Source organism: Phyllobates terribilis, unplaced genomic scaffold, assembly GCF_046119375.1.
Source record: "Phyllobates terribilis strain yellow unplaced genomic scaffold, ASM4611937v1 Scaffold_12__6_contigs__length_324123572, whole genome shotgun sequence".
Taxonomy (NCBI): Eukaryota; Metazoa; Chordata; class Amphibia; order Anura; family Dendrobatidae; genus Phyllobates; species Phyllobates terribilis.
This window is the reverse complement of record NW_027362772.1, coordinates 132,209,019-132,232,192: the sequence shown is the minus strand read 5'-3', so window position 1 is coordinate 132,232,192 and position 23,174 is coordinate 132,209,019.

Below are 23,174 nucleotides of genomic sequence, written 5' to 3'. Positions count from 1 at the left end.
GCTTGTGTCTTCTTGCCGGCAGCTTGCGGTAGATTTAAGGACTTGCCGACGTCAGCGGTCTCGTGACCCGTCACATGACTGAATGACGTCAGCGCAGGTCCTTTAGTCTACCGCGAGATGCCAGCAAGCCAAGACAAGGACACCGGGGGCCATCAGAAGGTGAATATAATGTATATTTTTTATTGTATTCTTTTTTTTTACAGGTTCTATGGTACCCGGGTCCGGATGAGAGTATTCTCTTCTCCAGACCCGGGTACCATCCGCACATTGAAACGCTTGGATTCCGCATGTGCAGATGCAGTGATGCGGAATCCAAGCGTTCCAATGCAAGTCAATGGTGGCGAAAACGCTACGTTTACGCAAAATAATTGGTAGTGCTGCGGATTTTTCCGCAATGATAATCCACAGCGGAAATTTCTGCAGCATGTGCACAGCACATGCAGATTATCATTGGGGAACATGGCAGACCTTCTACCAAGCGTTTTTTAACCGTTTCTGCAGCGGAATTGCCGCTGCGGAAACGCTTACAAAACGCATAGTGGGCACACAGCTTTAAAAATCCTTCCAGTTCATAAGAATGAAAGGATGTTGAGCAAGGGAGTGGTATGGTGCTGAAGACAAATTGAGAAAACACTTTAATTAGGAGGGAAAACTTTGATCAAGAAATATTTTTGAAAATAAGAAGTCTATTTACAGAACTTCTACAGCAAAAGCCAAGTCAAGTTAGCTAAACATTTAGCAAGTTTTGTGAACATGTTCTATTCATGTCAAATCATAAAAGTACTGTGGGAAAATTGCTTATTAATCTAAAGTCTTTGACAGTGTTTAAATACTGGAGTTATACCATGATAGTAATTCCTTGATTTTCTAGTGTTATAAAGAATAGCATATGACGCGCCCTCTGGGCTGTGGGGTGCTCGGTAGCCGGGCCGGTCGATGCTGGGGGATGTCACAGTGGCAGTGACCCGGTCCCTGACCCAGGGCGGTCAATTAAAGGGGAAAGTAAAAGGGGAACAAGGTTTTTAGAGATAATGTTCGTGACGCCACCTGTGGTATGCGGCTATATGGGGCTGCCGCTGCGGTGCAGATTCACTGGAGCTGATGGTGACGCAGCAGAGTTGGCTCAGCTCTCCACAGGCAGAGCTAAGCTCCAGGGCAGGATATAGTGATGCTATGAGGTAGATGTTGTTGGTGCTGTGTAGTGCAGGGCTGGTGATGGCGCAGCAATTATTCAAGGACACAGTGGGGTGCAGTCTTCAGATTTTACTCACAGTTGTTAAGTTCCTCAGGTTACACTTTCCGGATTATAACCGCACACGTCGTCCTGTGTTCACCAAGGAAGTGGTTCAACAGCTCTCAAGTATTTCAGGAGTACTTAAACGGGACCCCATTCTATGTTCCTTCCTCGGTCGTCTTCCTGCGCTACAGTCCCAAGCCAGTAGCCTTGGGTCTTGTCGGGCGACGTAATTGTGGTGGTTGGCAGCTGGTTACCTAGCTGAGCCTGATTAGTCTCCACTAGTTTAGGGGCCGGTCCCCTCTGCGGCCTGATCTCTCCACGTCCGTGTAGCTTCGGGCGCACGGGTGGCTTGCACACTCACCGTGCCCCTGGGATCCCCTCTGTCTCTGGAGCCTTCCCTCTGCTCCCGTCCTCTCTCAGTCTTTCCTCCTGGGCCTCTCAGACTAGGCCCGGCTCTCCTCCTCTCCTTAGCGGAGCTCCTCCTGAGCTCCCACTATCAACTGTCTAACTGAACTCACTCCCCCTTCAAGATGGTTCCCTTCCTTCTTATACTCCTACTGACTGTGCTCCCCTGATCTTCTTCCTCCACCCACACCCACTACATGGTTCCACCCTCCAGCTAGGGACCAGGGACTGTGCTCTCCCTTAGGAACAATCTCACCCTTCCCTACTGAAGTGGAGTGTATTGGATGTGGGTGTGTGGGTCCCGGGTGGTACTCTATCCTTACCTGAGAGTGGGGTACCACACCTCTGGGTGAGATGCAGTACCTCTGTGGTGACTGAACCCGCAGGGCCGCCACATATATAACATAGAATGATGTATCAATCTGAGCAGAGGTTCATGACATTTGTGGTTTCATGGGAATTCAAACATTCAGTAGGGTCCCCTCTCTCTATTAAAAATTAACAGCATATCCAGCATATAATATATAGAGAGATATAGATAAATTATATAGCACATATAACATGCTTTTAATATGATAGAACTTGTAGATATGTCAGCAAAGGGTTAATGGAAAAGAGAAAAAATGACAATCAAAAGCCCCAGATGAAAATCAAAGTGCAAACTTTTTATTAGAAAAATGAGTATAGGGGAAGGGGGATAAATAGACGCATATGTAAAAAAAGCAGGTACACACAATACAGGAGCGTGGGCATGTTGGTATACAATATATCACATAGTAAATGATGGCCCTACGTGGATTTGACTTATACACAAAGCCCAAATCTGCAATAGTACAAGAAAAGTTGATACCGAAGAATACAACTGTAGCTATATATTTTCATGGTGAAAATGAAAGTAAACTATTGTATTACCTAGGATTTACACCGAGTAGATGCAAGGGCTCCTGGGTGAATGTGCGTCCACCCTGATGAGTGTTTTGGACCAGCCTTTGGAGCCCTGAAAATGTGATTACAGTTTAAAGAAAGAAATTTTCCCCGGAGCAATGGGCAGAGGTTCTAGCTCCATAGCTTACTGGTCAACTGCAGAAAGTATACTGCGACCTTGCACTGCAGGATGCCAAGGAGTACAGCAAGCTGACGGCTGAGATTATGGCATGTTTTGAAGTAATGCTGGCAGCCAGGGAGCAACAGGTACACCTCTGACTCTATGAATGGGACAAGTCACCCCAGTCCCAGATGCTTGACCTTTTGCACCTGGTGCAAAAATGGCTACAGCCTGAGACCTGCTCTCCTACACAGACGCTGGGAAGAGTGGTAGTGGACCGATTTATCCACTCACTACGTAAAACCGTGCAAAGCTGGGTTACCTAAGGAGATCCCCAGAATGCGGATGATCTCTTGAGCCTTATGGAAAGATACTTGGCTTTGGAGACCTCCTGGAGCAATCAAGGGAGCCTGAGGTCACCTTTCTGGAATACGCAAAAGAAGGTGCCCCAGACCACGTCTGAGGGACGCCTAAAGACCCAGGAGGTCCAGAGACAAGTTCAAAAGGTACATCTCTTACAATTGTCTGTTGGATGTGTCATGCCCCGAGGCATATATAAGCCCATTGTCTGTTGTTCTCAGAACCAATGGACTGCTCCATAGACCAACACTTGTCACACCATGACAAGGGACACCAGCTGTGTCAGGTGAGCTTGAATGGTGTTACTGTGACTGGACTTTCTGACTCATGGAGTTTGATGACCCTGGTAAGGGCCACACTTCTGCATGTGCTAGTCTCTGGGAAGGGGGTGGGGGTAAGGTGTATCCATGGAGATGCCATGAACGATACCATGGCCCAAGTCGACATACGCACAGACTGTGGGTCCATGTCCTTCCAAGTGAATGGTCAAAAATGTATTGCATGCCATTGTTATTGGATGTGATATTCTTTTGTTTAGGACCTCAAGGGCTACAGCTGTAGAACCAGTCATCCAGTATGCTACCAGGAGTTGGCTATGGTAAAAAGGTCACATGATGTAAACAATGAATTTGTTTTCACTGTATTTGACGCGCCCCCTGGGCCGTGGGGTACTCGGCAGCCGGGACTCTGGTTGCTGAGGGATATCACGGTAGCTGGCCCGGTCCGTGACCCAGGGCGGTCAATAAAGAAGGGGATTTATGTGGGGTTTTTGGGATTGTTCGTGACGCCACTTGTGGAATGCGGCTAAGGAGTGCCGCCGCTGCAGAGCAGTCCTCTGGAGCTAGTGTTACGGCAGCAGGGATGGTGTAGCTCTCCACAGGTAGAGCTAGCTCCTGGGCAGCGTGGGGTGTAATGGATGGTGGTGCAGGGGATGGATGGCAGGACGGTCCCGGAGGAAAGACAGACACTCACACGGGGTAAGCTTCAGTACCTTTACTGGTGATGTTGCAGGCACGGTCCAGGGTACTCCAGGCAAAGGGCACACTTTTGGACTCTCCCCAGTGAGCGGGTATAGGGCCTCCTGATCCATTGCTTCCACTTGCTAAGCTTCTGACCTGCCTGGAGCTAGGCCTAGCTTGGTTACTGTCTCTCTTTGCACCTGCTGACCTGGAGGTAGGGCCTTCTCTTTGGAAATCACTCTCCCTGGAAGCTGGGACCTCCGTGACTCCTAGCCCTGGTACTGTAATCAGCGTTTGGTGAACCTGGGACCTGTAGTCCTCCAGGGGTTCCGGTGGTTCCTACTGGGTATAAAGGGTCCCTGTAGGCACGGACCCAGTGTCCTGTATATATATCGGGGTGAGCCTGGTATGCTCCTCTGCCCCCTTGCTACTTCTTCCTTCTCCTTTCACCTTCGGCCCACTCAAGGCCCTCACTAGGCTTTCACAAGTGCTGTAGGCCTTGGCTCGCCTAAGCACAGCAGCCAGCTCGCTGCCTCTTCACTGCTCTCTGAGCGTCAGCACGCTCTCTGCTCACTCTGAGCTCTGTTCCTTTCTGTCTCTAAGCAGGAACTAATCTCTAACTGAGCAGCCTGCCTCCACCCTCCCTTTATATATCACTAACGGGCTCCCTCTGCTGGTCTGAGGTGGTAGGGTGGAGGTGTGTGAATGGGTGAGGGCCTCTTGTGGAGAAGTCCATCCATGCACACTTCTGGGTTCTGTGGCACCAATGCGCAGCAGGGCGCCACATATTGGCTAGAGAGGAGGATGAGGAATCATCCTCTGAAGCAAATAATCATGACCTGGAGGATTCACAGGACAACTTTGGGACTGCCCAGGCCATTTATTAACTGCTCTCTCTCAGTAGGCTGGAAAAGCTTAGCACATGGGGTTGTGTTGGATGTGGGGAGAGATAAACCAGAATCTCTCTGAAATAATTTTGCACATGGCTATGTGCACCAAACTGCAAGTGTTAGTGTTTGCTATGGACAATAACCATTTTGTTTGACCGAACTGGCACTAGCTCAGTCGTGTATGAGTACTCAGGGTCTATTTTGTTTTGTTAGTGCCTGGACAAGGATAGGGATTTATGTTTATGGTTTTGTTTTCAATGCTGTGCAACCTGAGGAAATAACTGGAAATTTTTTTTGACACAAGAATTCAGTGCCTGTGTTAATGTTACCTACTGCTGAGCATTAATCTCTACAGCACACATAAGCTAAGCAGAAGTTTGGAAGATATGTATGGACCAGGTTCACATGCTGTGTTTGCTCTACACTCAATAGACACCTGCTGGCAACTGCAGCATTTACAGCCAGTTCTCTTTGCAGCAATTTAACTAGTGAATACAATGTAAAAAAAGTGGCAAAAAAACAATGCTTTTTATTTATTTTATTCATTTATATAGCGCCATTAATTCTACAACACTTTAAATACATTATCGGCACTGTCCCCATTGGGGCTCATAATCTACATTCACAATCAATGTGTCTTTGGAGTGTGGGAGGAAACCGGAGAACCCAGAGGAAACTTACACAAACACAGGAAGAACATACAAACCCCTTGCAGATGTTGTCCTTGGTGGGATTTAAATCCAACACCCCAGCACTATATCGCTGAACAAAAAGTGGAATAAAACGCGATCAAAAAGTTGACTATAAATAAAAATGGTATCGCTGAAAACATCATCTTGTCCTGCAAAAAACAAACTGCCATGCAGTTTCATCAATGCAAAAATTAAAAGTGCTATAGCTCTCAGAATAGAGTGATGCAAAAACAATTCTTTTTTCTACAAAATAGTCTTTATTGTGTAAAATTGCCAAAACATAAAAAAATATATAAATGTGGTACCGCTGTAATACTGAACCGAACAATAAAGCTGCTTTATCACTTTTACCATATGATGAACGACCTTTAAAAAGATCACTCCTGAATTGCAAGGTTTTGTTCATTGTGCCTCCCAAAAGTGGGAATAGAAAGCGATCAAAAGTTGTCATTTGCCCGAAAATTGTGTCACTTGTGGGGAGTTTCCACTGTTTAGGCACATCAGGTGCTCTGCAAATGCGACATTGTGCTCACTATCTATTCCAGTCAATTGTGCACTCCAAAAGTCAAAAGACGCTCCTTCCCTTCCAAGCCCTGACGTGCACCCAAACAGTAGTTTTCCTCCATATTTGTGGTATCGGGGTAATTAGGTGAAATTGAACAACAAATTGTATGAATTTCTCCTGTTACACTTGTAAAAATGCAAATTTGGGGCTAAATGAACATTTTTGTGTGAAAACTTAAAATGTTCATTTTTTCTTCCATATTTCTTTAATTTCTGTGAAGCATCTAAAGTGTTTTGAGCACTTTGAGGGGTGCAGTTTTTAAAATGGTGTCACTATTGGGTATTTTCTGTCACACAGACCCCTCAAAGTCACCTCAAACTTAATGTGGTCCCTAAAAAAATGGTTTTGTAAATTTTGTGGGAAAAATGAGAAATTGCTAATAAACCTTTAATTCACTAACTTCCTTCTAATATTTTCAAAAAATTATGCTGATGTAAAGTAGACATAAGAGAAATGTTATTTATAAATAATTTTTACAGCATGACTAACTGGTTTAAGGATATAAAAATTGAAAGTTTGAAAATTGAGAACTGTTCAAAATTTTGCTCAAAATTCTGAAATTTTCATAAATAAACGCAAAAAAATGTAAACCTAAATTTAACACCTTCTTTCCCTCTACTATACAGTACAATGTGTTCCGAAAAAAAAAATCTTAGAATTACTGGTATTTTTTGAAGTGTACCACAGTTATTACCTCATAAAGTGACACTGCTGAGAATTGTAAAATTTGACTTGGTCAGGAAGAAGAAAACAGGCTTCGAGGTGAAACGATTAACATAAATAATTTCAGATTGCATACTTTGAAACTGTCCCAATTTTGCCCGATTATTCTAGCAAACAAACTTTAGAAGGGAAAGACTAAGCAAAATCTTTCTAAAATGTCGGCCCTTTGAGGCTGGGCCTTAACAATTTGGATGGCCATGGGCTCTGGGTTTAAACAACCTTAAGTATTTTTGAATTTGTGCTTTTGAAGTGCATTATTTGCATTTTTCTCATGTATACGTGTAATACAGGTGCCGGAATGCAACACACAGAGACACAAGACGGGAACAGTCAGGGGTTGATAAAACCACTTTATATATTGTGAGGTAGCGCTATTCATCACGCTGGGGGCACTCGCTTCACCGGATCAATAAAATCACACATGCAACGTCTTTCCGGTTTTCACAGTCCAGCAGTTTATTACACATCATAAACTGCACATCACATAGTCCATCTCAGTGGCTCACCGACATATTACACATATAATGTCCAAGAGCCTTTCCAGTGACAGATATGTCCACTTGGCTCCCGATACAGCCTTTAGCAAGGTAACAATATCAATGTCCACATCAAGGAGCGTTTTTACCTTTGCCGGGTTTTAGCTGCTTCTCTCAGCTCGGTTCTGCCACTGCAGGGGTTTTAAGGCTTCCCAGATGTAGTCTCCAAGCCACGTGCCTTCAAAAGGCTACTGGTACCCTAGATCCAGCCTCTGCCTTCTAGGCTTCACCAGGCCTCACTAGGCCTCTCTCTTCCAGGCTCTCCCGCACACAGGGATCAGGCCTCACGCCTTTCACCCTGTTTCCAAACCACCAGGATTTATATATCCTTTAGTGCACACAGGACTTGCGATGATGTCACAGTCATGTGATCAGTCACCTGAGGGAGAGGTAAATGGTCAGCTAGAGCACACCCCCTGGACATTTTAGTAATGCTGCAAGGCGCTGCATTACATATCCCCCCATATCTGTTCAAACTTGTGGGTTTGAACACATAATATACACAATCACATTACAACCCACGGTTCACACAGAGACCATGTACTTGACAATTGCGCTGCTCAGCCCCTGCAACATTAGTCATCAACAGTAGCTCATTCCTTAGGGACCTACCATCCGTCATTGTCACTGACTTTGTCAAGTCACATTTCCGGGTCGTAACCCTGTCAGACCTCCCCCGCTCCCAGCGTTCAGTCGTAACCTTGTCAAACCTCCTCCGCTCCCAGCGGTCAATACAGCAGTGTGACTCACATGCCCTTGTATCTAAGGTCCAGTCCGACTCCGTACTGTCCCGTACTCTATTTGGTCGTTTGTATAGGCCTCTCAGACCTGAGTTACTGGAGGTCTCACTACCTCTAAACGCACGCCCACTATCCTCAGGACATCTTAGAAGGTCTCTAACTTCTACTGTAGCCGTTCTATTATTTGAAGGGCCCTTTCTCTGTCTGGTCTCACAATTTCAAGACGGCTGCCATCTTCTGCTGCTCAGACGATGCTGTCTTTCCACTCGCAGTCTGGCGAGATTCAACTGTTCTAACTCCCACAGGTAGGTCACTGGGTACTCCATCAGCATGCGTATATATGCAAGATTTTCTTCCGTTCCTACAGCGGAGAATGACACCATGCCGTCTTCATCTTGTATCCAGTCCTGACGATCACGTGGACTGCTTACTTTCATCACAACAGACTTCTTTACGATCATTTGCATGGCTTGGCCATTTCTCCCAATGATCTTTCTTACCAGAGCATGAGGCACCCGGATGACCTCTTCACGCAGACTTTGAGCTTTTCTCATAAGCTCCAGTTGTCTAATGGCTTGTTCCACCTTCAACCGGACAAACCACTTTGAGCGAATACATCGCTAGTGCATGTCACTTAGGGTAGCCACCCTCTTCCCTGTGACTTTGGTTGTGGACAGGACCACCAGTTGTTTAGCTTCTGAGGTCGAGTACACCTTACAGGCTCCCACGGCCTTCTTAAACTCTTCATGCACGGACTCACTGGTGCATTCTTCTCTCAAATCCTCGGGTACATCTATGAGGCACTTGTACCAAGAGGTTTCTGTCTCACCAGTGGTCTCCAGACGATCATCTGGCTCAGGTTTCAGGGGCAACTGACTTTCAGCTTCTTCACCCTGTATACTTCCCCTGAGCTGAATCACAGCTACAAATTCAAGAATTTTCATCTTGACCACTTCCATTTCATATTTATCTTCTGTTAACACTCTCTTAGCTCTCCTCAGGTCCACCTTCTCATGGTATAAAGGAGTAAGTGCAACTTGTTTGCCCTTTTCCTTCTCCAAGGAGGCCTCGTTCACTGAGTGATACTTTGCCAGGTGACCTTTGAGCTCGAAAACTTCTTCCTCTAGCTCAGCTACTCACCTCTCAGCAGCCCATCTCTGAAGCTCTTCCTTCTTCAACTGCTCCTTTAACAGTAGAGTTCTCTCAGACTTCTTTGTCTCGAATGCGCCCACTCGGCTCTCAACAGCCAGTCTCTCAAACTTCTCTTGCTTCAAGTGGGCTTTTAGCGTCTCCTTGAGCTCCTTGGTCTCGGCTCTAACATCCACCAAATTATCCGAGCTCACCTTATTCGAGGAGGTATTTGCTTCATACCTCCCACCTCCAGTGGCCAACTCCTGGCCCTGGTCTGTGGCTTCTCCGATAGACTCCTTCATCTTTTTCCGCTCAGCTTCCATCTTGCTGATTCTTTCCTTAAGGCACGTCTCTGCCCTCTGGAGATTATCACAGAACGTCTGCAGCTCATTCATCTGAGCTTCCAGACCTAGGGTCTTTCTGCGGAGATCATCATTTACATCACTGGTGTCCTGTAGAGTGGTCTCAATCACTTGGCGCCTGTGCTCTGCATCCGCCTTATCATCCTCTAGTTTTTCCTTAACCTTGAGGAGATCCTCATAGTCTCTCTTAGTTTGTTGCAGTTCCCTATTGAACTTTTCATGCCTCTTTTCTGCCTCTTTCAGGGTGGATAGCTCCCAGTCTCGCTGGTACAGAGAGTCCACCAGCCGCTTCTTCTCCTGCATTAGAGGCTTTGCTTGGTCCTGGAATTACTGCAGCTCCCTCATTAGTTCACCATGCTCCTTCTTGGATTCACACAGCTCCCTGTTGAACTGTTCGCGCAGTCGTTCTAGGTCTTGATCCCGTCCAGAAACTTCATCCTGCAGCACCCCTTTTAAGGCAGATATCTCCCTATCCCTCTGGTGTAGACCCTCATCCAGCCTTTGCTTCTCCTGCATCAGCTCTAACTGTACCAGGGAGAAATGATCTTTCATCTCGCACAGCTCATCTTCAGACGTCGCTTTGTCAAACTGCAACCGAACAACCTCCTCTTGAGTTCTGCGGAGGTCCTCTTTAATTTTCTGGAACATCTCCTTCCATTTGTTGATTTCCTCGCTGCTTTCCTCCAGTTTTTGCTGCCCATCACTCTGACACTGCTGCCTGATAGGCTCCAGCTCTTGGTCATGACTGGCCACCTCCTCTTTCAGGGCTGTCTGATCCTGATCCTTCTGTCTCAGTACTGTACTGGAGGTTGTTACTGGCAACGTCACCTCCTCTTCTGCCTCTAAAGGAGGATCCACACTTGGAACAAAGGCACACAGCATTACATTTTCTTTATTTTCACTTTCAGCAAAGACTACAGGAGCAACCTTTTTGTGGCCCTTACGACGTCGACGACGAGAGGGGGACTTTCTCCCCTCGTTTAGCCCCTCCTGACTGAGCTCTCTTTCTACTTTCATAGCGTCACCATCAGTTGTGGGGTCTGTGTAACTCCCCATGGTGTCGTGCACCAGCAAGTCACCTCCCACGTTGACGTCAACCCCTTCTAGTGGAGCTACCCGGTTATCAATGGTCAAATTGTCATTTTTAGGCCGTACTAACCCACAGCCAGTAACAAATTTTGGTTTTCTATACTCCATGCTCTTTTAAAAACCGCCCCCTTTTTAGACTCCGCCCCCTTTTGGACAACCACACCTAAAGGGGGTACTGAGTCCGCAACAGTCTTAGGACTCAGTTCACAACATCTCTTATCACCTCCCCGGGCACTCTTGGACAATACTGGCGCCCCCGGAGTGTTCACAGAATGGTCCACTGCCGCCATTCTATACGGTGCCAACAGCTCCTGCCGTTCCTGCACCATGTCCTGTAGACGTTTCTCAAATACCTGCTGCGATTTTAACCGGCACTTTAATCGCTCAATAGCTTCAGTCTCATTTGCTGCTCCATTCACAGCCATCGCGGTACGCTGTTCACACTAGACACTTCACACCGCTCTTCCCGGAAAAATTTTCGCGGCCCCACCGAGCCACAGCAAACCAGGTTTGGATGCGACGAAAATTTTCGTAACCCCACTGAGTTACAGCCAGATACTTTAATCTTTGTGACCCCGCTGAGCCACAGCAAACCAGGTTTGGGTGCGACGACAATTTTCGTAACCCCGCCGAGTTACAGTAAGATGCTTTAATCTTTGTGACCCCGCTGAGCCACAGCAAGATGCTTGCATCCACACTCGTCGTCCTGTGCCGTTACCCCTAGCAACCAGGCTGCAGTTGCCCGCATTCTCTAACCACATGTGAGGTAGCGCTGGGGGCACTCGCTTCACCGGATCAATTAATGCCCACATGCAACGTCTTTCCGGTATTTCACAGTCCAGCAGTTTATTACACATCATAAACTGCACATAACATAGTCCATCTCAGTGGCTCACCGACATATTACACATATAATGTCCAAGAGCCTTTCCAGTGACAGATATGTCCACTTGGCTCCCGATACAGCCTTCAGCAAGGTAACAATATCAATGTCCACATCAAGGAGCATTTTTACCTTTGCCGGGTTTTAGCTGCTTCTCTCAGCTTGGTTCTGCCACTGCAGGGGCTTTAAGGCTACCCAGACATAGTCTCCAAGCCACGTGCCTTCAAAAGGCTACTGGTATCCTAGATCCAGCCTCTGCCTTCTAGGCTTCACCAGGCCTCACTAGGCCTCTCTCTTCCAGCCTCTCCAAGCTAATGGTGTCCCACACACAGGGATCAGGCCTCACACCTTTCACCCTTTTTCCAAACCACCAGGATTTATATATCCTTTAGTGCACATAGGCCCTGCAATGATGTCACAGTCATGTGATCAGTCACCTGAGGGAGAGGTAAATGGTCAGCTAGAGCACACCCCCTGGACATTTTAGCAATGCAGCAAGGCGCTGCATTACAATATATAACAAGTATTATGCAAGGGGGTTAGTAACAGGGATAATAAACAACAACTTGGAATAACAATAAGCAATAGTTTCAGTGAATAACGGTAAATTTCTTTGCAAAAGTGTGATGCACCCAGTTGTGGGAGTCACCACGTGAGTTTTCTTTCGCTTTATGTGGCCCTAGTGGGGTTCACTGGTTCTTCCCGATAGTCTGCAAGTCTCTTCCAGATAAAGTCTATCAGATCCCGTTTAGCCTCCCCGCCAACCAACCAGCCCCCACCCAACCTGCGATCCTAATTCCAACTGTTCCCGATATCCATAAGTGAGAATTGGAAGTGACAGCCCTGTTCACTTGCGCGATCCCTCCACGGTTGCTGGTGCGTCTCTCTTGTCGCAGTCCTCTCTCAGCTCTTCTCGGCTTGACCGTCGACGTTAGTCTCTCATGCTTGGGGTAAGAGTGTCCAGACCTCGGCTCTTGACAGACAGCGTTGGATCCCGGGAACTTACTCAGTGTGGGGCGCAGGTCCTGACTCTGAATAACATGCGCAGGGCACAGGGTGCTTCTGTGAGAAGTCCGGAGCCTCTCAGGCAATGTCCAACTCTGTAGCAGCGCAGGCCTCATGTGAAGGCCTGTTGCGCTGGGCTCTGCCATCCCCCTGAAGCACATCTGCTCCACTCTGCAGCCTGGTGCCAAATCTCTGGCTGCAGCATCTTCTCTGCACCTTGCGGTCTCTTAGCCCCCTACAATCAGATACACAGGGCTTTTATATTCAGGAAACCCTCTGGGTTACATGATCAGGTCCAGCTCACAAAGTTTCTCCCCCTGCAAATCTGCTAGTACCATTTGGTTCCTGCTAACACAATTCTTTTTTTTACTTTCACTTTCAGTTTGTTCCAGCAGAGGCTGATGTTTACTTACAGTTACTTAGTCTCTCTTGTCCATCTCTCTACATACGGACACAGGAGGCACCGTTTTATTATCCATAGAATAAGTAAGATACATGATACTGAGAAAGTGAGACATTGACAAGAAGTAACACTAGAGGAAGGCAATTATGTGACTGAATCTTCAAAGATAAATCAATATTGCTTCTTAAAGGCTGTCTAAGCCTTCCAGTCCCTAAAAAGGGAACACTCCTAGAGCAGACAATGAAATTGTTTTTCTAGACAGACTTAGGATATGGTTATATGATTTGAATCGCTTTAGGTCATTAAAAATACTTGATCTTTCCCCAAACACAGTCGGAGATTTGTCCCAAACAGCTTGTTCTACCTTTTGAAGATAATTTTAGTGTCAAAGAATTCCATCCTTAATGTAAGTTAAGTGCACAATATAACTGTATAAATTAATAAGACTTTAAATGGAAGAAGACAACTGATTCAGTAAGATCTGCTCCATTCCATATTCTGGTTTATGCTGCAGATGTTGCAGTAAATGATTATTTCCAATCTCTATCTATATCCACTTATTATATATGTGCTGCACTTAGAAGCTCTTGAGTTGCAAACTAACTAATCTGCAAACTGTATTCATAAATGTCCCAGATAGAGTAGTAAAGTGGCCATTATCCGAGACCTATACCATACATTAAACCATAGTACTTGGCAATAGGAGAATCTTTCAAGCAGATTCTACCTTTGACAACCCTGAAAAAAGACCTCAATAAACGTTAAAAAATGAACGACTCGCTGTGCAAATGTTACATCTTTTGCAATGTTTTTCCATGGCTTTAGGCTTTGAAAACCGTGAAGAGGCTAAAACAATTGACCATTTTTCAGGTGGATACAACTTGGAAGCTGCAATTATTTTATACATAAAATAATTTCTTGAAAAGTATAATATTACAGGTTATATATACTAGATTCTTTGATAGGGCGTTGATCCAGGGAGCTAGTCTGATTGTCGTATGGAGTCAGGAAGGAATTTTTTTCCCCAATGTGGAGCTTAGTGTTTGCCACATGGATTTTCTTTGCCTTCCTCTGGATCAACATGTTAGGCTATGGGTTGAACTAGATGGACTTAGTTTACCTTCAACCTTAAAAAAAAAACTAAAATTAAAAAAAGAAAAAACATGATATTTATGCAGGGCAATGCTGAATCACAGCATCAAAGTCTCCAATGATTTAAGGAGATTAGCATCAATTTTTTCTAATGTTTCTGGATAGCTCTGCTGAACAATTTTATGAACATATGCGAAGCACATTTTTAGAGGAGGACATGCCCCAAACTCTTTCAAACAAAGCCTCTTCAATCATGAGAACAGCAGAAGAAAGACCAAAAAAGAATCTAGAATTAAATCAAAGCAGACTCCAGGCTTCTGATCCCAAAACGAACAAATTCAAAGATTAAAATGAACACAGATCTAAAACCTCAAACTGAATTAATACAGCCGACAGACCAGCAAGAAATTAACAGACTCCAGACTTCAGAACTTAAAGGGAATCTATCACCTTGTTTTTGCTACCCCACCATGCTGCAGATCTGACAGTTCTCTGAATGTTGAGCTCTGTGTAACCCCACTCACACCACTGATTGGTAGTTTTCTGCCTATGCACAGTGTACACAGAAAGCTGCCAATTAGCTTTGGGAGTGGTGTAGGACTACATGGCAGCAGGTTTACTAGTCCTCAAATGATAATCTCCTGCTGATTTAACAGTGATTTTATAAAACTTCAGCAAGTGATACATCCCTGGAATCAAGATCTATATCTCTTCATTGTGATACTCTCAGATTAAGTGGTAAAAACTATTAAAGACCTGTAAGGGGGAAGACCGGGGTGTAAGTGCTTTCGGAGCAAGGGATCCGGAACTGCCGGGGCCGTACCTACTGTTGCAGGGGGGAGACAGACTGCGAGCACAAGAGTCATGTGACTAGGAAGTTGGGGGTGTGTCCAGAGACAGAGCAGGGAAGTCAGGTGACCGAGGGACTCCTGGTGTGACTGGAGAGAGGAAGAGATGAGGACGTTTTGCGCGGGAAAGCGGAGCTGAGTCCTGCGCAGGAGAACTGGGAGCAGGAGTCGGGTGCAGTGGACCGGAGGAGTCAAGCCCGACTATAGAGATAAGGGACACAGGGTCCGTGGAGCCAAGGCACGTGAGGTGCCGTGTTATGGACTAGGGGCTCAGCGGGTAAAACCGGAGACCGCCCGCTGCCGCCACAAGACGGAGCATTGTTTGGGCGGGGAAGCCTGAAGAAATCATCACCTGCATCCGCTGGCGACTGCCTTGTGAGGAGCCAGAGTCAGCTAAGTGTACAAACTGACGTTTACAACCGATTCGACTTTGCTACATCTTGTCAGACTGTGAACTGTTAGTTAAAGACTTTCACCTGCTATTTTCCTTGTTCTTATAAACCCCCCTGTTTATTAACTCCGTATTGGCTGCTCTGTGTTTCTGTATCACTGCATCTAAAGTACCCGTGTTACATTTGGCGTAGTCGGCAGGATGCAGTCATTAGACACAGACACTGCAGAGCAGCCCATCCTGGGTGCTCCTAAATCTAGCTTGCCGCTGGGGGCCATGCTCAGCAATCTCCCAAAGTTCACCGGGGACAATATGATGCTGTGGGACTGGGATGAGAGAGTTAGGAGTATGTTATGTATGCATCCGATGACCCCAGATATGCAAGCCGAAATAGCCTTACTGGCCCTGGACGACGATGCCCGACAATCCGTGATGTACCGCCCTCCCCATGACCGGGATACTGTAGAAAAAGTAGTGCGGATACTGGAGGAGATGCATGGGGATCCCACCAATGTAGGAGAGCTGAGGATACGGCTGTTTCACCAAGTGCAGCAGGAGGGGGAGACTGTGACGCAGTATGTTAATGCCTTACACAAAGGGTGCATGCCTATATCACTTGAAAAGACGACATGGGGAATTTGGGAATGGGCCCCCCTGAAGTGATCTTGAGGGACCAGTTTGTGGCAGGCCTCAGGGATGTGCAGCTGAAACAGGCCTTGCGGGAGCGCCTGCGCGCCAACCCACGTATGACTTTTCTAAAAGTGGGGGCAGAGGCACATGTGAGAGAGCAGGAGATGGGGTGACAGCCCTGGCAGGGATGGTCCGGAGTAATGAGGTACCCACCCCACCTGCAGCTGAACCGGAATGAGCTCGAGAGATACGGAAGGAGATACAGGTGATGCGGGATGAATGGTCCAGTCTCAAGAAGACCCCTGCCCCGACACCAGAGATACCCAGATCGATTGCCCCAGTTATGGAAAGAATTGAATTCAGGCCCCTCCTGCAGGAGATTTCCATAGAGGAGTGAGGCAGCCCTACACAGAGAGAGACACGACCTGCTGGAAGTGTGGAGGCGCAGGACATTATGACTCGCCCAGGGGGATATGGGGGATTCGGTACCCGGGTCTTTACCTTCTTGGGATGTCACGGTAGTTGGCTCCCGGGCCCGTACCCTGGAGTCACTCTTTAAAAGGGGTTTGTTAACAGTTTTGTCTCGTGACGCCACCTGTGGCTCCTGGTAATGGGTACCAGTGCTGCTGCAGACCTCTGGGGGTGATGGGATGGCAGCTGAAATGTTTCTGCTCCCCACAGGCGGAGCGGGCCCCCGGGGCAGGGTTGATGGAGGGGATGCAGGTGAGAGGCGGCCCGGTCGGGTCGGGGGGAATGACGGACACGCACACAGGGGATTCGCTTCAGTACCTTTACTGGTGTGACGGCAGGTATGGTCCAGGGTACCTAGTAGGAAGGGTGCACTTCCCCAGTGAGTGGGTAGTAGGCCTCCTGGTCTATTTCTTCCTCTCCCTAAAGCTTCTGTTCAGCCTGGAACAAGGCCTAGCTTCTGTACTGTTTCACTCTCTCACCTGCCTGCTTGGTAGTAGAACTTTTCTCTGGATACCACTATCCCTGGACGCTGGGGCCTTCGTGGTTCCTAGTTCTGTAAATAATGGTAGCTTCAGGTTGACCAGGTGTCTGGAAGCCTCCTGGAATGCTGGTTGTCCTACTGGGTGTAGAGGCCCCTGTAGGGTGTCCGGCTTGTATCCTGGGGTGAGCTTTAGATGCTCCTCTGCCCCCTTAACTCCTCTCTCCTCTCTCCTTGCCTCGGCCACACTTGGGGCCCTCAACATAGCAGCAGACGTGCTGCTCCTTCACTGATCAAAAGTGTCAGCACACTCTGCCTACCTAACTCCACCCTCCAGTATATATATCCCTAACAGGGCTCCCTCTGGTGGTATGAGGTGGAAGGGTGGAGGTGTCTGTTATGTAATGAGTGCCTCTTGTGGAGAAGTCAGTCCATGCACCCTTTTGGGTCCTGTGGTACCTATAATAGCAGGGTGCCACATTTTCCCCTAGTACAACTCAGTACTCCTGAACTGAAGCATTTTTTTTTAAACAGGTAACAACAACAATTACAATTATAATAACAATAACACATATCAAAATTACAGTGAGTCCCATAACCAGGTGTCCATCTCACTGGCGAAGGTGCACACGAGCAGCATGAGAGACCTGTCTGAAAACCCTCAACGTAGGCCCTGGGCGTGGCTACAGGGCATAAGTGATCCAGTTGTTGGACCACATCTTCGACCACGCCAAACGGGATTTTGTTCAGTGGTCTTCCAACACAAAACCAATAGGGGGCACTTTAAGAAGTGCAACTATCCATAGGGACAGTCCCCGGCATCTCACAGTCCTCATCCCACAAGTCTCCACTCCCTTAACAGGTAACCAAATTCACACATATAACTTTTCCAATTCACACAAACAATGCTATACCCTTCCGGGTAGCTATTTACTTTACTTTTCAGCAGTTCAATAATGGTGCTCTCTTTGGGGAAGCACCTGTCCACAATAGGCTGGCCCAGCCAGGTCATCAGCTCTAGGTGGTGAGGGTTTGCTCTTCTCCACCAACCTGTGGACATACGGCAGGGCCATGGGTATCACTGGAGCCACGACCCTTGTTGGTGGGGAGGCCGCTTCGGCCTGAGCAGTGCCAGGCGCGAGTTGAGCATCAGGAGCGTTAACCGGTGCTCCGGAATTTTGCTGGTCGTCGGCCATGGTTGCGCCCCCCCTAGTAAACCGTAGCCTACCTACTTTGCTTTTATCGGGTAGGCCGCAGCTCCGCAGGCAGCGGCCTCCTTCCAGGACCTGACGCTTCCTGGAGCTGCGTCAGAGCGCAAGGCGGGGCTTGGGCGTCGCGCGCTACCAATGGTCACGCCTCTCTGATTCCCGTGGTTACGCCCCTCTCCTTCCCGCGTGGCAACGCGGTAATGGCGGCGATGTTCACTACAGTTCAAACACAGTTCAAATACGGCACACAGTACCCGGTGACAACGGGCGCGAAATCCCTCTTAGGGACGCCAGGAAGAGATGACTCACCCAGGGGGATATGGGGGACTCGGTACCCGAGCCTTTCTTTACCGTCTTGGGATGTCACGGCAGTCAGCTCCCAGGCCCGTACCCTGGGGTCACTCTTTAAAAGTGGTTTGTTAACAGTTTTGTCTCGTGACGCCACCTGTGGCTCCTGGTAATGGGTACCAGCGCTGCTGCAGACCTCCGGGGGTGATGGGATGGCAGCTGGGATGTTTCTGCTCCCCACAGGTGGAGCGGGCCCCCGGGGCAGGGTTGATGGAAGGGATGCAGGTGAGAGGCGGCCTGGTTGTGTCAGGAGGAATGATGGACATGCGCAAAGGAGATTAGCTTCAGTACCTTTACTGGTGTGACGGCAGGTATGGTCCAGGGTACCTAGTAGGAAGGGTGCACTTCCGGACTCTCCCCAGTGAGTGGGTAGTAGGCCTCCTGGTCTGTTTCTTCCTCTCCCTAAAGCTTCTGTCCAGCTTGGGACTAGGCCTAGCTTCTGTACTGTTTCACTCTCTCACCTGCCTGCTTGGTAGTAGAACTTTTCTCTGGATACCACTATCCCTGGACGCTAGGGCCTTCGTGGTTCCTAGTTCTGTAAATGATGGTAGCTTCAAGTTGACTAGGGGTCTGGAAACCTCCTGGAATACAGTTTGTTCCTCCTGGGTGTAGAGGCCCCTGTAGGCGCGGACCCGGTGTCCGGCTTGTATCCTGTGGTGAGCTTTAGATGCTCCTCTGCCCCCTTAACTCCTCTCTCCTTGCCTCGGCCACACTTGGGGCCCTCAACACAGCAGCAGACGTGCTGCTCCTTCACTGATCTAAAGTGTCAGCACACTCTGCCTACCTAACTCCACCCTCCAGTATATATATCCCTAACAAGGCTCCCTCTGGTGGTATTAGGTGGAAGGGTGGAGGTGTCTGTTATGTAATGAGGGCCTCTTGTGGAGAAGTCTGTCCATGCACCCTTTTGGGTCCTGTGGTACCTGTAATAGCAGGGTGCCACAATTACGCCAGGGGCTGTGCTAGCCGTGGGCAGCCCCTGTCGCAGCAGCTGTTAAACTAGCAGGCTCCGTGTTTGGGGGACACAACTCGGAGCCTGAGGAAGGGGAAAGAAGAAAAGTAAGTCCCTAGGACCTGGTTTCCACCAGCCCGACTGTCTGGGCCGAAATAAGCGGTCGGGCTGTTCACTACCTGATTGACATGGGATCCTAGGTGACTACGATGACAGAAGCCTATGTCCAACAGCGATTCCCAGAGATAGCGCGGCCTGAATGGGAACCAGTAATTAGACTCACGGCAACTAGTCAATTACCATCCCGGTCGCAGGGGTGGTGTGGATGAAGAACCGAGTATGTGGAAAAGATGTGGGGAAAAAAGGAGTCATCTTAGTCGCAGGGGGAACCGGAAGTGGACCCCCGGTGACCCTCGGAATGAATGTGCTGAAAGCGATCGGGCAAATCCTGATTAGTGAGCCGAGGCAGATTCCTCTAGACCAGTGGGACTCACGAACCCTCCAAAGGAGGGTCTTTCAACAACTAATCCGAGCTGACCAGGCTCAGGAGACGTCGAGTCAAGGGAAGATCCTGGGAAAAATAATAGTGCCAGCAGCTACGGCGCTCACCTTACCACCCGGACAAACTGTACACACGTTACCCGCACGGGCCTGCACACCTCTTGAGGGAGTCGAAGTTCAGATAGAACCAACATCAATGGACAAAGTACATCCCGGACTAATGGTGGCTCGGACACTGGCCACCGTCCAAGGTGGCAATGTTATAGTGCGGTGTGTTAATCTGGGCGAAGATGATCTCACACTCCCTCCCAGGGCGGAAATAGCCCAGATTCTGGGAATGACAGAGAAGTTGGTGCGACCTGATGTGGTACAGCTGTCCGCTGTACGAGGAGACCCCTGGACTTTGGCGGTCACAGTGCCACCGGAACCCCACCGGGCTAGTGCGAAGGGGGGACGAAGAATCCTAGAACGAATGCGGGCTGAATTGACGGGACTTACACCTCGACAGGTGCAGCAGGTTGAGGAGGTACTGGAGCGGTACCAGGAAGTCTTTGCTCGCCATGAGGATGATTTTGGTTGCACCGAAGCCATTACCCACGAGATTCCCACGGGGAGCACTGCCCCAGTGCGGGAGAGATACCGGCAGATACCTCCCCAGATGTATAAAGAGGTTAAGGAGATGCTAGCCCATATGTTACAGAATGGTATGATATGGGAGAGCCAGAGTCCGTGAGCAGCCCCGATTGTCCTGGTCCGGAAGAAAGATGGGACCCTGCAGTTCTGTGTGGACTATAGACGACTGAATGCCTGTACAGTACGGGACTCTTACCCACTACCTCAAATCGAAGAGTCTCTGTCGGCCTTACGGAAGGCAAGATACTTCTCCTCCTTGGATCTGGCCAGTGGGTACTGGCAGGTGTCCATGGCTGAACATGACCGTGCAAAGACGGCGTTCATATTACCCATGGGACTGTTCGAGTTCAAACGGATGCCCTTCTGCCTGACTAATGCCCCCGGGACGTTCCAGCGTCTGATGGAGAGGTGCCTGGGCGATTGAACTTCGAGGCAACACTGATTTACCTTGACGACATAATTGTCTATGCCGCCACCTTCGAGGAGCACCTCCAGCGACTGGAGCAAGTACTGAGTCGCCTACAGAGTCATGGCCTAAAGGTGAAGCCCCAGAAGTGTCACCTGTTCCGCAAACAGATCAAATATCTCGGTCATGCTGTATCCGGTGAAGGACTCTGGCCCACCCGGGAGAAGGTGGCCGCCGTACAGGAGTGGCCTACCCCGAAGACAGTGAAGGACGTTTGGGCCTTCCTGGGACTTGCCGGTTACTACCGAAGATTCGTGAAGAACTTCACCCACATAGCCAACCCATTGCTGGAGCTACTTAAGGGAGTGCCGGCGGGCTCCAAGAATCAGGCGATTCGGTGGGGAAGCAGCCAGGAAAAGGCTTTCTGTGCCCTAAAAATGGCCCTGACCGAGGCCCCAATACTTGCCTATCCGGGTTTCTCCCAACCCTTCATACTCCACACTGATGGGAGCCTACATAGTCTACGAGCCGTGTTATCCCAAGCACAGGAGGGGAAAGAGCGATGATTGCGTACGCCTGTCGCTCCCTTCACGACTCCGAGAGGAACCCAGATAATTATAGCTCTTTCAAATTAGAGTTGCTGGCTGTGGTTTGGGCAATGACCGAGAAGTTTCCAGAGTATTTGTCCGAAGTACTGGTGAGAACAGATAACAACCCGCTGGCCCACCTGGAGAATGTGAAATTGGGAGCCCTGGAGCAGCGATGGGTGGCCCGCATGGCCAGGTACCAGTATAAGATCGCATACCTGCCTAAGGCAGAGAATACTCATGCCGACGCCCTCTCCAGAGTGGCATATGAACGGCCTGATCATGACCGCGATGAAGATTTGGAGGCGGATGAGACCCCTAGCTTCCGAAGTTTCGTGGGACCGATGACCGCGGCGCAGGGACAGATCGGAGAGACGTCGGAAGAACAAGTGCTAGAGCGGCCAAGAGATGACTGGATCCGACTTCAACAGACTGACAGAGAAGTTGCTCAATTACGTCAATGGGTGGCTTTGCGGCAAGTCCCCAGTCGAGAAGAGAGGAGTACCCTGTCCCCGGGAGCACTGAAAATGCTGGGACAATGGGAGAGACTGTGTTTGCGAGATGGGCTGCTGTACCAACGGGCGCAGCTACTCCGAGAGTTCGGGACCACCTGGCAAGTGGTGATCCCAGAGAAGTTGGTCGGAGTAGTGGCCAAGGAAGCTCATGAATGAGGGGCTCACTTCGGACCAGAGACGACATTTCAGTGGCTGCAGAGGCTGGTGTATCATCCCCGACTGCGAGTAACAATAGAAGACACTTGTCGAAGACGTCGGACCTCTGAGCTGGTTAAGCCCCAGGAGCAGCGGGTCCCCATACAAACCATTGTGGCTTCAGCCCACTGGGAGGTGCTGATATCGACTATTTGGCTGTTGGACCGGCGCATCTAGGGTATGAATATTGCCTGGTAATGACAGACCACTTCACAAAGTTTGCGGTAGTGACCCCGACCAGGGACCAGACCGCAGAGTCAGCTGCGCAGGCCATCTGCCGAGACTTAATTCCAGTGTACGGCTGCCCAAAGAGGATCGATTCCGATCAAGGCGCCTGCTTCCAAGGCCGGGTGATGGAAGAGCTTCACCGGTTGTACAAGATTGAGAAGTCACGGACTGCTCCTTACCACCCTCAAGGAAATGGGGCCTGTGAACGCTTTAATCAGACACTGATCCAAATGCTCCGCACGCTGGAGGAAGGTCGGAAGGTACGATGGCCTGAGTTTGTGGCCGAGCTGGTGTGGGTCTTCAACAACCGAGTGAATAGTATGACGGGGTACACTCCTTATACCTTGCTGTTCGGGCGAAAGGGGCGAGAGATTACTGAGTTAGAGCTGGACCCCGAGGAGATCTACCCACAGACGGGGATGTCTTCCTGGGTCCGGGAACATCGGCATCGACTGCAGACCCTCCGACGGTTGGTACAACAAAAGTTTCAGGAACTCACACATCATGAGTCATTGCCTCTTCGAGGGACAGCTCTGAGGCCCAGGGAGCGAGTGTTGGTTCGGGACAGGCGGCCCCAGGGCAAATTGAGTAAGCGGTGGTATCGGACCCCGCACCGAGTGAAGCGCAGGATTGGCGCTGATGGACCTGTGTATGAAGTCCAACCCG